The sequence below is a fragment of the Vigna unguiculata genome, chromosome 5 (assembly GCF_037176805.1).
Source record: "Vigna unguiculata cultivar grain cowpea cultivar isolate G323 ecotype 2 chromosome 5, ASM3717680v1, whole genome shotgun sequence".
Lineage (NCBI taxonomy): Eukaryota > Viridiplantae > Streptophyta > Magnoliopsida > Fabales > Fabaceae > Vigna > Vigna unguiculata.
In genome coordinates, this window is record NC_140796.1 from 21,526,821 (window position 1) to 21,544,546 (window position 17,726).

The window sequence follows — 17,726 nt, forward strand, 5'->3', positions numbered from 1 at the left end:
CATGTCACATGCCAAGATCATGTTAAACTTATCAATCACAGACCATAACCCATGTTGCTCAAGCATATTCACCCAATTCATGCTTTTAAAGAGAAATCAATCCAAACATATGTCAAACATCCAACAATAGAGAAAGAAATAGAACAATCGCACATTCTCGCCCAGTTCTCGCTCAGGCGGAAGGGTCTCGCTCAGGCGAGAGGTTTCCCTTGCTCAGGCGAGCTCCCTTCGCCTAGGCGAGAGCTCAAACAGTGGAATAATGGTATTGGTGCGCTCTCTCGCTTAGGCGAGACCTCCACGCCTGAGCGAGACGGACTCTCGCTCAAAACAGGATCTCGTCGCCTGAGAGACAGCTCGCGCAACACCAGGGGGGGTTTTCTAATACTCTCGCTTAGGTGAGACCCACTCGCTTGGGCAAGACTATTATATTGCCTCCACTATTCACGCAGGTCAACACAGAACTACACCCAGAATGATGCACAGTACATATTCATGTTATCTTAAATGGCATACAGTCACCAAGAGCACTAAACAAAACTGAAATCAAGCCACATACATTAAAAACATGAAACCCTAGCTTCCCTTAACTGGAAAAGTTATTGTGAGAGTTGTGAGTATGAACAGATAAGCACCACAGCTCCTAGGACAATTTAGTGAGTTGGAAAAACGATGGACAAATAGGGAACAAGGTTATAATGATGACCCCCAGTTGGAATCACGAAAACAAGCTAGGAATGGAAGAAGGTGAGTTAGATACAACTTACGTGGAGAAGAAACGAGATTGAGCTAGCTTGAAGTGAACTAAGGGGTAAACCCTAGCAGAGCCTCTATGGAGAGAAAATGAGAGTGTGAGAGTACTATTTTTGCAAGAATAACAAAAGTGAGAGGGGTTGGACTGCCTTAGGAGCCTTGGACACCCTATGAGCCAACCATTAGGCCCATTAGATTTTGGGGCAACCCTTAAACATTGGGACTGAAATAAGAGGGCCTTACACTAATAATATCATAACAAATATTTATAAATAATTATACATTGTTAATATAATCGGATTTTATCATTTATACTAATATTAATGATATCATAACAATTATTTATAAATAATTATACATGTTTAAACATTATAATATAACAAAATTATTAATATATATATATATATATATATATATATATATATATATATATTTCAAACTTATTACATATAATTAATTTTTAAGTTTAATCATCATAGTAACAAAATAAAAAATCTTTATTATAATAAATTATTATTATTATTATTATTATTATTATTATTATTATTAGTTTTTGTACGGATCAATTATATCTATATTTTATTTTATTGATAATAATATTAGATTATAATAATAACAATTTTACTATTAATAATATCAATATTTAAACAATTTTATTATATTATTAAAATTTGAATATTATATTAAAATGAAATGCATATAATCACAGTTAAAATAAAATATGGTATATTGTTCATGGTTCATGAAATAAGTAAAAGTACAAAATATATATATATATATATATATATATATATATATATATATATAATTATACACGATTTTAACACTTAAATATAATCATATAAAAGGATTATTTAAATAAAAATAATAAAATTATAATAATTTTCTTAATCTAAGTTTAAAAGAAAACACACAAAACAATCAATCTGTGAAAATACCTTTAGCAAACACATTTTTAATTTAATGTGGGTCTACCAAATAATTATAACTAATAATAACCCAACCCTAACCACACAATAATAAGTAATTAAAAGTATTCTAAAAAATTAAAATATCTTAATCGTTCAATTTCCATTCATCCATCAATTAATGTCTTTATTTGCATCAATCACAAGCTATAATACACGAATAAGATACATGTATCGAATACAACACGTATTTGATACGTCGATAAGATTATTTTGAAAATAATAGGATACGATACGTGATAGATACGTGATATATAAATATTGAAAATTGTACAATAATTCTTAAAAACATAATAAATATATCATTGTTAGTAGCTAATGTTAGTGGACAATTTAGAAACCAATTATTTTAGTTGTCAAAACATTGGTAGATAATGTTAGAACTAATTTAGAAATCAATTCATAATAAAAACTATTTTAATTATCAATGTAGAGATCAATTATAATTGTTTGGAACTATTTTAGTTGTCAATAACTTTTAGTTTTTTAAATAGGTACCTAAATTGATCATTGTATAGTAACTAAATATTTGTTGTTACTAAAATTTGTCATTATTCAAAAATTTTCTTGTAGTGTACTACGACTTTATAAATTAGATACTTTATTAAAATGTATTGATAAAGTATCCTAAAGTATCGGACACAGATACGTGACTCAAGTGGAAGTATCGGTGCATCATACATCACAAGTAAATCAACAAAATATTGTAATTGACTACTAAGGTTAATATGATCTACTACATTAATTTTAAGAAATTGATATTAAAAAAATACTACTTATTTATAGTTAAATGACTATTATTATAAAAATATTCACAAAATGTAAAATTTAACTTTCTTATATTATGTAATTCTAAAATTAAATATTATATTTATAATCAAATATAATTTTAACACTTAATAAGATAATATAATTAAGCTTATATATAATTATATATATATATATATATATATGTTAAACTAATTTTTTATAATTTATATATCAAACTACTCCACCTAAATATTAAAAAAAAATTATTTTTCAACTCCACATAAATACTCAAATATTTACACTTAGGTGGATTGATTTGATGTATACATTCTAAAAAAATTAGTTTAACATGTATATATAAGTTGTAATTAAACTTAATTACTAATTTGATCTCAAATTCTGAAAGAAAAAATTGAATCCTTTTAAAAAGAAGGAGGACTAAATTGAATAAAAAATAATAAGTGGACCAAATTGAATCTTTTTAAAAAAATGAAGGACTAAATTAAACCCGAAAGTAATATAGGGACTAAAATGAGCCAAAGCAGCAAATTAGAGAACTAAATCAATAATTTAGCCTCTTTTAAATATAATAATAATTTATTATTTTTCTTAAAACATAATTAAAAAAGATTAAAAAAAAAGCAAAAATAAAGGACTTGTGCGTGTGGACGGGTATAATAGTTGGTATAAAAAGTCACTTCTATTACAAAATATTATATTCTCAAGTGAAATTTCTATACTTGATCCAGAATCGACATAGTATGTGATCTTCTTATGTTGATTCTAGAAACTTTCGATACTACTTGTATCTATACCTGTTCCAATATCGATATAGAAAGTCTTTTTAACTGACGTAAAAAGGTTTTCTACACTTGTGAGCTTTCTTCCTATTAGTAATCTCAACCTATAAAATTTGCACTAAGAGCACTCCTTTTTGTTTGCTTGCTGCCTTCTCTTTCTTCTTTTACTCTATGATTCAAGCTTTTATATCCTTCTTTCTCACTTTGTGATTCTTACTCTAAAGCAATTTTTTTCACACTTCTCTCTCACAGTCGTTTATCCCCATTTTTTTTATAAGTGTACGAGATAGAAAACAGAAAAATTAAGTGGATTAAGTTGAATATCAATAAGATATAATAAATCACTTTTATTGTAAAAACAAAATTACATATATATCACATACAAATTTATTTTATAAAAATTCTCTTTCTTACTTTTTCTATTTTCAAATTATTTCTTTCCTTTATAAAATATATTTTAATTATACTTTTTATTCTTTATTTTTATTATTTTATATAGTTTTATATACTTATTAGTGTAATACATTTATAAAAAAATATTTTTTTACTTTTTAGTATCTTTAAATTTTGTTATTTGTTGTCCAGTTTTTCTTTTTGCATAAATTCATTTTACTTTATTTAGTTTAATATTTAGTTATTTAGACGAGATTAAGTGTTGACAAACACAACTAGGCTCGTTGTGCGAGCAAAAGATCTCGTTGGGCGAGACAACCACTATAGTAAGCTGGCATTGGGTCTGATTGGTGCTTGGAGCATTTACTATGAACCTTGTAAGCCCAAAGTTCTCCACCATTGAGAGCAAACATATTTGTTGAGATTATATATAATAAACTAAATGCTTGTGCATTTTGTGATTTTAATATGTATGATTTTCCATTTCTATGTTAGTATTTGATTTCTATGCTTAATGCTTGTTGTAGATTGATCACCCATGGCTTGATTGTTGGTTGTTCTAGCATTCGAAAATGTCTTTTGAACCTAAAACTGAAATTAAGTACCAAAGCATATAACATGATTTATTAATAATCTTAAGACTCTTGAACTTAATGTATGATTACTTGTTCAAAATTCAAGGAATTGGAACTAGATGAGTTATCATAGGTGTAAACTCACTAGGAATAAGATTTGATTATATTTGTATGTCAAAATTGGAATTGAGATAATTATGAATGAATGAGAGTTCTTGTGTGTTTTTGTTAACAGAAGTGGATAAAATATAGTCTTGACAATTGCAAATACAATATGGCAAACTCCAGTCGCACACCAACTGTTTAATAAAAAAACAAAGAGAGTTATGGATTGCAAAAGTGTCTTGTTTTGCACAAATCCCTTGGGAGAGAATGATAAAATACTTATTACTTGTCACGTTGCAACCACTTACAACATTGGTTTTCATGCTAATAGAGACCTATATATATATATATATATATATATATATATATATATATATATATATATATATATATATATATATATATATATATATATATATATATATATATATATATATATATATATATATATATATATATATATATATATATATATATATATATATATATATATATATATATATATATATTATGTCTCACATTTGAATATTTGTACTCTCACTATGCCAAATTTACCAATAGACAACGCACTTTAGACAACGCTTATTTAATTAAGCGCTATAAATGGGAATGCGGAACATTAGACGACGCTTTATTAGATCAATCTTGTCTAAATGGGTACCCATAGATAGCGTTTTTTCAAATAAACGTTATTTATATTTAATTATTTTAAAAATAAAATTAAATATTTTAAATAGATTAAACAGAAAGCGTTTAAGTAAAAAAGTATAGTCTATGTATTCAAAATAGAGAGCACTTAAGTATAATAACGCGTATATGTACTAAAGAAAATTTTCCCCCATGCCATACATTTCACGTTTTCTCTTCTACAACCCTCACGCATCATATGTACTAAAGAAAATATTCCCCCGCGTAATACACTTCATGTTTTCTCTTCTACAACCCTCACGCAGCAGCATTCGTGACTCCAACTACAGTAGCATTTGCACTCTCCAACCACAACAACATATCCCTTTCCAACCACAATAGCTTTCATTCTTCGAGTGGGTGTTGTCGATTAAGGGTTTGGGAAAGTATTCCGTGTTACAACAGCGAGTGGGCGCTCTCCTGCAATTTTTGCAGCGGCGAACAACTTCTCTCGTCTTTCGGCAGCAAACGAACAATGACGACCAACAACCATTGCAATGAGTACCAAACTCTCTTCTTTTTCTCCTTCTACCTTTTATTTTGTTCATTCTTTGTTCTTTTTTATCTATTTTGGCCACCGTTATCGTTGGAAGAAAAACTTGGATACCAAACTTTGTTATTTAGGGCAAAAATTGGAAGAAAAGCATAAAAATTAGAAGGGAGTATTAGAGGAGAGAATAACCATTCTTGGGGGACTCATTATGATCAGAGAAGGGGGAAAAGAAAAGCAATTATATGATCGTACTATCATGATTAGTGTATAAGAAAGGTGAAAGCTTGATTATATGAAATCAAATATATATTCAAATCAATGCATCCATCTTCATTTAAGAGTACTTAGGTTCATTTTAATATTCATATTCATAGTTTATCCATGCTATTTGATCTGCACTCACATTCTGCATCCACACCATATTTCAAGTAGTTTGGGAACTTTATGCAGTTTAACCAAAATGAGTTTCCTTTTTAGAGCTTTCTATGCATATCCACTTAAGTCATACATCGCATATCAAGCTTTGGCATTGCATCTGAAAGTGGATGAGTTGAATTGGTTTGTTGTTGTGAATTGGTTGATTAAACTCATGTTCACACCATTATACTGATTTTCATATTAGTTTGATCAAGAGATTTATCTCATAGGAATTTCAATGGGTGCACATAATTTTATTGCATTTATAATTGCATGATAACACTTAAAGTTTATTCCATTCACGGTGGGATTCTTAACACGTGAATTCAGTTTTGCAGCATAGATTGGATTACTTTCATGCATATGAATTAGTGGTAGGTGCATTCTATTTGTGAAAAAAATTCATTCATTTAGGCGTTGGAATTTTTATTTCACTACATATGATTTGTTTTGAACTCATTTTGCATATGCTATGATCTGGTATGAATTAATGGGGTGTGTTGCTGTTGTAATGTGATAAATTCATGATTATCTTGTGTTATTTGCCACTGTTATGCTCTGATTGAATACTATAACAACATTCCAAGCATTTTCTTATTTAGCTTAGAACTACATCTAGGTTAATCTTCTTCTCAATTAGTTTAATTCATCTTTTCATTTTTCTTTCATCATTTAGCATTCCATTTATCATGTTGATGCATAAATCTGGTTCTGAATTTAATTATTTCTCTGTTGCCAAAATCTGATTCTCTACTGCCATATAAAATTTGGACTTTGATGTTCTTGTCCTGTAGTAGCACTTTATCACAACAAATCTAATAATGCATAGTGAGTTTAATTTGGTATTTTGTTATTGTCACGTGCTTAGTTGTTATCGCCATCTGTTATATACACTCTTTGCTATAATTTCATGCGGCATTCCTGGTGCCCATGCATCCATCTTCATTTGAGAGTACTTAAATTCATTTTAATATTCACATTCATAATCCATCCATGATATTTAATCTGCACTCACATTCTGCATCCACACCATCATATTTCAAGTAGTTTGAGAAGTTTATGCAGTTTAACCACTGTGAGTTTCTATTTTAAAGCTTTCTATGCATACCACTTAATTTATACATAACATATCAAGCTTTGGCATTGCATCTAGAAGTGGATGAGTTGAATTGGTTTGCTGTTGTGATTTGAATCCCAAATCTGTCCTTTCAATATTTTATTTATTATTTTCTTCACATGAGAATGTTTAACACTCAATTTAAATGTTCAATAACAGAAATCTTACATTTACTAGGTCATATAAAAAACTTATCTTCGTTATTTTATTATTCTCAATTTTTTTTAAAGGAAGAACTCTTCTATTTTGCTAAAAAAAATTCATTATCTCTCAACAGTTTGACTAGTTTGACATCTAAAAAAATTTATGTAATCTCTAAGGTATTTTTCATCTTATCATCCCTTAACTATACATTTGTTTTACCTTGTCCAATCACATATCATGGTTTATGAAATTTCTTATAAGACACACATTTGATCATTTTTATTTTCTTAATTTATTTGTTGTTTATTTTTATCATATAGAACTTTTTTTTATGTTTTTTATATAATTGTTTTTATTTTCTAACTCATATCATAAGTGTAATGATTTGTTCGTAGTCCTACTCTACGAACCTCCCCACTCGTAGTCCTTCTCTACGGACCTGCCCGCCCGTAGTCCAACACATGTGATCCACCAGCCCCGTACCTCCCCGCACGTGGCATCTCTCAACGTGAGCACGGAACATACGAACCTACCTCGCTCGTATCCCCACGTGAGAGTAACTGGATATGAACCTCCCCGCTCATATCGTCACATGTCATCCACCATCCATGAACCTACCCGCTCATGGCACAGCATCTCCCGATCCAAGCAAAGCATCATTGTTAATTAAAACAACACACCAAGAAAGCAAAGAACAGTAGTATTTTTGCCTAGCTCTGCCCATTCGCCGCCAGGCGAAATTGCTCCAGACCTTCAATTACACTCCAAGGTACATCCCGCTGCATTAAGCCAACCTTCCCTCTCAATCGGCTTAGAATTCTTCCCCATAATTCCCCATGCAATATGACATAACCAATTATCGCCACTCCTGATTATCCCTTCAACCCTTACCTAAAATCTGTTTAGTCATAATCAGCCCTGGCTAGTCGCAATTTCACCAATACCATGCTTCCAGAAACCTGATCTAGTAATTACAATTCTCCCCTCTCCCTTTTCTCCCTTATGCACAATCCAAGACCATAATTAGTTATACATCTACTCTTTACCACCCCTTAAATCAATCATCCCAGTATTCTATTCCCCCAATTTTCTATGTTGCCAAATTACCAATATCCTCACCTACTCCAAATCTCTACCCTCAATTCCGCCACCAAGACCTCACGAAATAGCCCCCTGCCGCGTCATCGCCTGGCGGCGCCTTGCTTGCCGCCAGGCGGAGTAACAATGCCTGCACGAACCAGGCTTCTTTCACATCTGTGACAGACTCCATCTTTTTTCCAGTACTCAGTTCCACTACATCCATTCCCCCAGAAATGACCATATCTCTATTAAGGACTAGTTTCCTGTTCTTAATTCAATGCATATAGACTCCTCGATCTTTACCCTCTTGAATTCTCCCAAATCGGTTTATTCACGATTATACCTAGAACATTGCCATACTTCGAATTCCAATTGATTTCCGCCCAATCAAATATTCAATAGAAACCAAACATATCAATTTCAATAATCCAATTGATTAACACGCAAACAGCATTTCAAATCACCAAAATAGAACGCAACAGTGTCGCGCCGCCTGGCATAAATTCATCACCGCCAGGCGGTTCATGCCAAAACAAGAACAACACACCAGTCTGACGTGCCGCCTGGCGGTAGGGGATGAACCGCCAGGCAGTTTCTGGAAAAATCCAGAAACTTCAATACAATAGTGCAGAAAACGACGCAGTGATCATGCTATGATTCAAGGCATTGTACAATTATTCGATTACAATCAAAAAAACAATAAAACAACTCCCCTAACCTCTGATCCTTGCTCCAAACCCGAATTGGTGAGTGTGCTTTGAAGCAAAACCTCCTCCTCACTTGATTTGCACCCGTCACACGGTTCTTCCCTTCCAATTCCTCTCTGCAGTACGCCCACACCAGCCTTTCTCCACCCAACGCTCACACTCCAGTCTCAATACCTCTCGTCTTACTAATTCTCTTTCTTTTCTTGAATCACTACCTTTCTAATTACCCCTTTTTACCATTAAAACGAAAATTAAATAAAAGAAGGTTTAATGGTTAATTAAGTTCCCTCACATGATGTATCCAGCCCTTTGAATTACCTAACGAAAATTAAATAAAAGAAGGTTTAATGGTTAATTAAGTTCCCTCACATGATGTATCCAGCCCTTTGAATTACCTATTCATTGGCTGCTAGGGTTCTTAAGCCCCTTCATATTCATGCTAACGAAATTTTGGTAAAAAGAAAAATGGGTTAGTTTTTAACAAGGTTTGAACCTCCTCCTCACTCACCAAGTCAATTTCACAACCATTAAACCAATTCATCTTTCGTAATAACTCTTACAATTTTAGGAATCTATCATCACTCCACGCATTCCATATATAATCAAACAAAAATATATAATTTAATTAACATTCAAGTGGCACACATAGGACTCGAACCCAAGTCCTCACACACAATAAAGTACTCTCAACCACTTGAGCTAGTACTTTTCCACGTCATAGTTCCACACATTAATTACTTTAATTGTTCCTATTACCCGTCCTAATTAAATAATTACTTAAATAATTATTTAATTTTCCCGGGTCTTACAAGAGTCTCTTGGGAAACGATATTTAGTCGCACGATTTGGTACATTTGCCAAAGAGCTAACAAGTTTTTGGCGTCACTGTCGGGAACTTGTGTCTAATACTAGACTATTGTGTTATTTTTAACTTATTTAAAATCAATTATTTTATCCATACGCTGTGATTTTCATTTTAATTAGATACATAAATTATTTGGGCTAACTTATAGTTTTAGTCGTTGTTGTTCTCTAATGTATGTAGGGTAACATCTGTACAAGGAGGATGGTGTCTTCAAAACTACTCCTTGTTGACCATGAGATAGAGAAAACAACTCTAACAAACAATAGTGACACAAGGAGACAACGAGTTCTAGCACAACAAGTTGCCAATCACTCTCCTTCTTTAGTTATTCGTCATACTACTTCTCAGAATCATGATTCATCTCAAAGGAAGTAATGGCTGGAAATCCTCACGGTGATGGTGGAGGTCAAGGAAGAAGTACCTTGTCGTTTCAAATTGGTGTCACTTGTTGTTTCTATTTTCCTGACAGTTATGTTTTCCAATGTATATAACATTTCTTATTCTCTTTATTCATTATGAAAGAGTATTAATATTCATCTATTAGTGTTTTAGTTCACTATCTCAAATTATTCCTTTTTTGGTTACTATCTTCATACCTTTGTGGTAAAACTCTTAGCATTGTTACATTGGTTTTGAGTACTTGTGAAATTATATTTGGTACTCTAATTTGAAAATATATACCATTGTAGTTTTTTATTAAAATATTTGATATTGAAGAAACAATAATACTTTCTTTGAATATTGAATATTTGATAATATTATGTTATCTATGTCGTGATTTTTATTATTTTATAAAATTAATTAATAATTTTGAAATAATAAAAAGGTAAGTACATACACAGGTACATCTATACCTTTTATCTGGTTAAGATGGGAATGAGACAAAAAGTTGATAACCATTGAATTTGGGTATAGAGATAAGATGATTTTTTCTTTAAAAATGAGTATAAGATAATAAAACTCGTCCTCATCTATCCCTAGGGATGTCAGCGGAGCAAGTATGATACAGGTAGTAGCTCCCCCGTACCATACCCGCTGGATAAATATTCGCCCCGTACCTATATCCATATCCGTCGGGTATCCGTTATGCGGGTACCCGCCTATTTTTTTCATATTCGCGGGTATCCACGGGTACCGTGAGTATTTACAAAATTATTTAAAAAAAATATTTAATCATAAATTTAAATAAAATAAAATAAAATACATCACTGTCATAAATTTTAAATAAAGTTCAAAATAAACTCAAGTTCATACAAGTCCTAATAATTATAAAAATAAATATAAAATGACGTTCAACACAATGGAAATTCTTTAATTAGTGTTTTGATCAACAAACTCACTTTCTCCAATTGATTCCTGAAAAATAAACGAAATAAACAAATAATAAACCTCAAATGCCACATGCCAAGTATTCTTATTTAGATTTCATCATTTGACAACAAGTATACCATAAACGTCACTATCTATATAAGGTTTGATGTATATGTCCAATTTTAAAGAAAAGAAAGAGAAGAATATCAAGGGATGTACCTGGAAGAAGACAACGTACCAATACTTGAAGCGGGAAGAATGAAGAAAGAAGATAAAATGTGCAACTTAGAATAAATTAGGTCAGAATATTTTTTATTTAATATATATATATATATATGAGGGTAGTTTTGTGAATTAAGTTTAGCGGGTACGGTTATCTACGGGTATGGATACTATGATGCTCGTACCCGTCCCGTTAATATGCGGGTATCAAAAATACCCATACACACGAGTAACAGGTATCCAGGTATCCATTTTTAATATATGTTTCCTACCTATCCCCGTTGTCATTCTTATCTATAAAAGAAATTACTTAGGCTATTTTCATAAAATTTTGTATTTTAAATCATACTATCTAAAAAGTATATTTTATATTTTAAAATATATAATTCAAAATATATTTTTTATTTTATATTCTAAAATTAAAATTTAATATAAAAAATATTTGAAAGTGAATTATGTATTTTAAATTGTATAATTTAAAATATATTTATTGCGAATCAAACAATCCAATATATATATATATATATATATATATGTATATTTTATATTTCCTAATATACATGGAAGTTCAAGTTAAAAGATATCCTACCGATTAGAGCAAACTCTAACAACTTTTACTTCCAAAAAATCATAGAATTTAGTCATCATTAGGGTCATTTGTTTTTCCTTTTTCCTTTTTATAAATGTATTTATAGCTCTTTTTTTATTATTCAATTAAGATTCATAAAGAAACATAAAGTAGTAGAGAGTACTAAGAGAAAAGAAACATATGGAGGTAAGAACTAAATAAGAGATAAAAAAGAACTATTTAGTTTATTTTTCTATTAAATTATTCTCTGTTTTAAAACTAAAAATAAAATATTATTTATTGAAGGAAGATACTATTTACGTATTATTTGTAGTATCAATAAAATATTAATATTCACTTAGACTATTTTATTTAAATCTATTGTTTAAATATACTTGAAAAATTTTAAAAGTTAACGGGTCCCAAAATATTTTATTTGTGGGTCCTGAAGTAACACGTTGGGCTTTAGGAAAGATGCCCTCATAAACGAAACTGAAATGGGATTGCTTTTTGTACCCTCATGATTCCTTTCTATATTTTGTCGAAAATTAAAAGATAAAAATGATCCTAATTAAAATTTGAAAGTTAATTCTTATATCTTTTTTCTTTGATTGATTCTCTCATTTTTTTTTTCTACACTTTCTCTTTCAATGAATTTTGTGCAGTGTTGTCACCTATTGTTTTCATTGATTATTGTCATCAACATTGTTACCATTGTTATTGTGTGAAGTAAGAAGGTGCGATATTTATATTGTTTGGGTTTTTTTTTTTTTTCTTTTACTTGTATGTTTTGTATTGTTTGATCTGAGAATTTTTAAATTGAAGAATCTAGAAAGTAGTGATGGGTCATCTATATATGTGTTTTTAGTTAAAAATTCTTCTAAAACAATCTTTTTCATATTAAGAATATTCTTCTAAATCGAGAAGTCTATTTTATATTGTATAATTCAAAAAAAAAATATATGAAAAATATCTTCCAAACTGAGAAATTCAAAATACACTCCTTTATTTGGAAGAATCCAAAAATACAATTTTAAATGCCAAATTGTTGTTTTGGATTAAATAATCCAAAATAAGTTACTTCTCCTTTAGGAAATACACAATTTTGAGAATATCATACAATTTGAGAAAAACTCAAAATATGAGATCCAAAGCTACTCAACCAAAAACAAAAGTTAACGTAACTCATACATCTACCAATCTTCACAATGTTCACTTAAGCTAAATTTTGTGTCAAAATGTATCTCTACACGCAACTCCATTGCCATTTAATAAAATAAGGATAAAGTAGAAAATTTCAAATTTACGAAGGTTCATGAGAAAACTATAGGGACTCAAAGCTAGAGTGTTTTACTTGACTTGATTATTTGACCACCTCAACCCCCGAACAAATATTGTAGAATATACAATTCCAATAAACAAGAACTAAATAAGAAGTAACAAAAAAATTGTGACAACACTATGTTCTTGAATCACATCAAATTTTATGCGATTTTAACTTTCTATATATTAGAATGAAATGATTTTTTTTTTCACAATTTTATTATGTAAAAAATGAAAATATATATTTCTTCTACATATATTCATTACTTGTTACCATGTATATTCCATAAAGATCGAAAAAAAGAAATAAAAAAAAATCATCTGATTAAACCATATTAATTGTAATTTGAAGCAATATCTATTCATTACTGTAGTCATGTTGGAGAAATATTCTTCTTATCTTAAAATAATTGTCGTCTTACACTTTTAAGAGAAAGCTGATTAATTTTTTTTCCGTATTTAATTAAATAATAACTATTTCATTCCTAATTCATTTCTAATTAAATTAAACCAATATTTGTGCATTTATAGTAGATAAAAATACTGTATTCAATGAAGTTTTGCTATATTTAATGAAATGAAGTTATTATAATCTATAACATTAATAATCGATTTCTATTTTTCTTATTTATATATTGATCACTGTTATTTTTTAACAGAATATTTATTTAAATTTTAAAAAAATGTTAAATTAAAAAATGAAAATAGTTATCTTATTATTCTTTAAGTAGTTATTTATTAAAATTTAATTATTTTTTAAATTAAAATAATTTTACAATAGAAAAATGTACACAACTACTATAAAAAAGTTTTTAAATTTAGTGATTCTTGAAAATTGGGTAGGTAGTATAAAATATGTTTGTCGTTGTCAAGAGTTAGAAAAATTGTAGTTTGAGACTGCAAGTAGGTAGGTGAGTTTGTTTCCTAGTTATAGAAAAGAGACATGATTGTGATTTGGCACTGAAAGCTAGCAAGACTTTGAGATAGATCAAACAAAGTATGAAGCTTTGACTGTGAAAATGACCATAGGTATCAGTGGAACAGAAACGACCCTTGTACCCTTGTTTCTCAGTCTTCGATGTCTGCGCACAAATCCCCAACAACCTTCGTGTAAGACTTCAAATGCTACAAACATAAATACTGTTATCACTCTCCAACAACAAAAGCCATTGTTACAACAATCTTAGTTCCGAATCCATGGAGAAACCTCACATAGTAGTGGTTCCTAGTCCTGGCTTCACCCATCTGGTCCCAATTCTTGAGTTCTCCAAACGCCTCCTCCATCTCCTCCCACATTTTCACATCACATGCTTCATTCCCTCAGTTGGGTCACCCCCCTCTTCCTCCAAAGCCTACCTTCAAAATCTTCCACCAACCATCACTTCCATTTTTCTTCCCCCCATCGACCTTGAACAAAAGACAGATCCCTCTGTCCTTGCTCTTCAAATCGAACTCTCTGTGAATCTCTCTCTACCCTTCATAAGGCAAGAATTGCAGTCCCTATGTTCAAGAGCAAAGGTTGTAGCTTTGGTTGTGGATGTTTTTGCAAATGGGGCATTGGACTTTGCCAAGGAACTTAACCTCTTGTCTTACATTTACCTCCCTCAATCTGCCATGTTGCTTTCCTTGTACTTCTACTCATCGAAGCTAGATGAGATATTTTCTTCTGAGTCTAGGGACCCACAAGAGCCTATAAAGATTCCTGGTTGTGTACCTGTTCTCAGAAAAGATTTCCCTCTTCCTTTTCAGAATCTCTCTAGCATAGGTTACAAGGGGTTTCTGGAACGCTCCAAAAGGTTTCATGTTCCCGATGGTATCTTTATGAATACCTTCCCTGAACTGGAATCAGGGGCCATAAGAGCTTTGCATGAACACGTGAAAGGGAAGCCCGGGATTTACCCTGTTGGACCCATCATTCAGAAGGGGTCGATTGATCATGAAAATGGAGTGGAGTGTTTAAGGTGGTTGGATAAGCAAGAACCCAAATCTGTTTTGTTTGTTTCGTTTGGAAGTGGTGGCACACTTTCTCAGGACCAACTGAATGAATTAGCGTTTGGGTTGGAACTGAGTGGCCAAAAGTTTCTTTGGGTTGTGAGAGCCCCTAGCTCTGAGGTGAGTTCTGCATACTTTGGTGCTGAAGCTAAGGACCCTCTGCAGTTTCTGCCACAGGGTTTCTTGGAGAGAACCAAGCAGCAAGGGTTGGTTGTTCCTTATTGGGCCCCTCAGATTCAAGTGCTGGGTCACAGTGCAACTGGGGGGTTCCTATCTCACTGTGGTTGGAACTCGGTGCTTGAAAGTGTTGTGCAAGGTGTGCCAGTCATAGCATGGCCTCTCTTTGCTGAGCAGAGTTTGAATGCAGCAATCCTAACGGATGATCTGAAGGTGGCTCTCAGACCAAAAGTTAACCACAGTGGATTGAGAGAAAGAGAAGAAATTTCTAAGGTTGTGAGGGGCTTGTTCGAAGAAGGCAAGGAAATTCGAACAAGAATGGAACTTCTGAAGATTGCTGCTGCTAATGCGATAAAAGAAGATGGATCATCTACAAAGACTCTGTCAGAAGTGGTTGCGAGTTTCAGAGACTTTTAGCATATCATTTTCAATTTTAGTTGTTGTGCTTCTGTTTTCCTTTTCTACTCATCTAAGTTTTCGACTAGGATATTTCACTAATTCAAGTGCACACAGTTATTTGCTGAGTGCTATAAGAAAAAGATATTGCTGATAAGAAAAATACTGCATACCTTTCAAACAAATGCTCATATCCTTTGTTGTTTCTAATTTATATGTCTAAACCATTTTCTTAGTTTGTATACAATCTCATAATTATGAAAATATTGATGGAGAACTTGGTCACTGGTTAACAATAAGGCATATGCCGAAAGATAATCTATTGGTCTCTATACGTACATATAAAAATGAAATTTTATGTAAACAAAAAGTAAAAGATATACAGAAAAATATATTGATGAGATTCTAATTAATATATTTGAAGGTTAGAATGCAAGAACATATATATTTAAACATTTTCTTTATGATTCCGATGATCTGATTTATTTAAGGTTACATAAATACTGACGAAAACTGTGTTAGGAAATAAAGAAGAAAAAATAATATAACTAAATGATAAAACACCAAAATCATCAATGATGCGTCACACAAAAAGTTAGATTCTTTGAGAGGATAATCTATATCATTTTTAATCCATAATATTGATGACATCTTTTTTGTTTTAATATTTTTTAGTTTCAATTTTCTTACATGTATTCAATGTAAAGTTTAAATTCTTTGTTGAATTTTTTTAATACACGAGCAATACAAACTAATACATAGATTATTATTTTTATTGGAAATAATTACAGATTAAAAAAAAAAAAAGAGAGAGAGTGGATAACAACTTGTTTAAAATGTTTTTCCCCAAACACGAAACTGGAAAGTAGAAAATATATCAGTAGACAAATTCAAATTGAGTTAAAAATCCAAGGGAATGAACAAAGAAAAATTGGCTTACCTAAGCTTAGTTTGAAAACATGCGAGCTTTGGAACAAAGGACATCGAATCCCTCACCGCGATGCCTTGTCAAACACGTTATACAACAATTATTTATTCTTGGACATTAGCAGTTTGGCCATGTAGCTTCAAACTCTTCCATAAGAAGAATCGAGGGTCAACTAATCTTGAAGACCTTAAATTTTAATACTACACGGACCCAGAAAAAAATGGTAATAGTCATCTTTAGCTAATTCCTCGAATATACTTTTGATTAATAGTTGCTCACGTCACATCCATCACATGAAGAAGAACAATAAACAACAATTGCAATAAGAACTAATTATATTTGGATTAGTAAAGTAATTAGACATTCAATCTTTACCTTGCTATAGGAACAAATTATGGAGTGAAAAATCGTGTTTTGTAAGTGTCAGAGTCACATTACCCTAACTAGATTCGTCTTTAATATAATGAGTTTAATATAGAGTCAACAGAAAACAATAAAAAAAAAAACAGCCTCGATAGATCCTTGGAAACCAAACACACGCATGTTTCACATGAAAATCCAGCGCGTCAAGAGGCAATTTACTAAAAAAAAAGGCACATTTTATAAATTACTTTCATGTAACGGTTGCTTTTGGTTTAGTATCACTATTTGATGGGGTTTTTTTAAGGATTTATTTGACAAATATAACACTAATAATATTTTTGTTTAGTTTACATAAAAAATTGACATCACTTCTAACTCAAAATCATAAGATAAAAAGACTTATAATTACATTTGAATTCTCACACTAGTGGAGAAAAATATCACTTATGTCACATTTATAGTCTAACCTCAAAATTTGTTGTAAAAAATAAAAAGCAATTATTTTACATCTAAGGTTCAATGTAAAATTCAAAATTTATGTTGGATTGTGTTTAAGTCTTTTGAAAATTTTAAAGCTTACATCGGATCCTAGGGC

The 17,726-nt window shown here is 30.9% G+C and overlaps 1 pseudogene; it reads left to right on the forward strand.

Annotated features, from left to right (window-relative positions):
- Positions 1–14,305: 14,305 nt before the first annotated feature.
- On the forward strand, positions 14,306–16,025 carry LOC114185855 (hydroquinone glucosyltransferase pseudogene; annotated as a pseudogene).
- Positions 16,026–17,726: the final 1,701 nt, after the last annotated feature.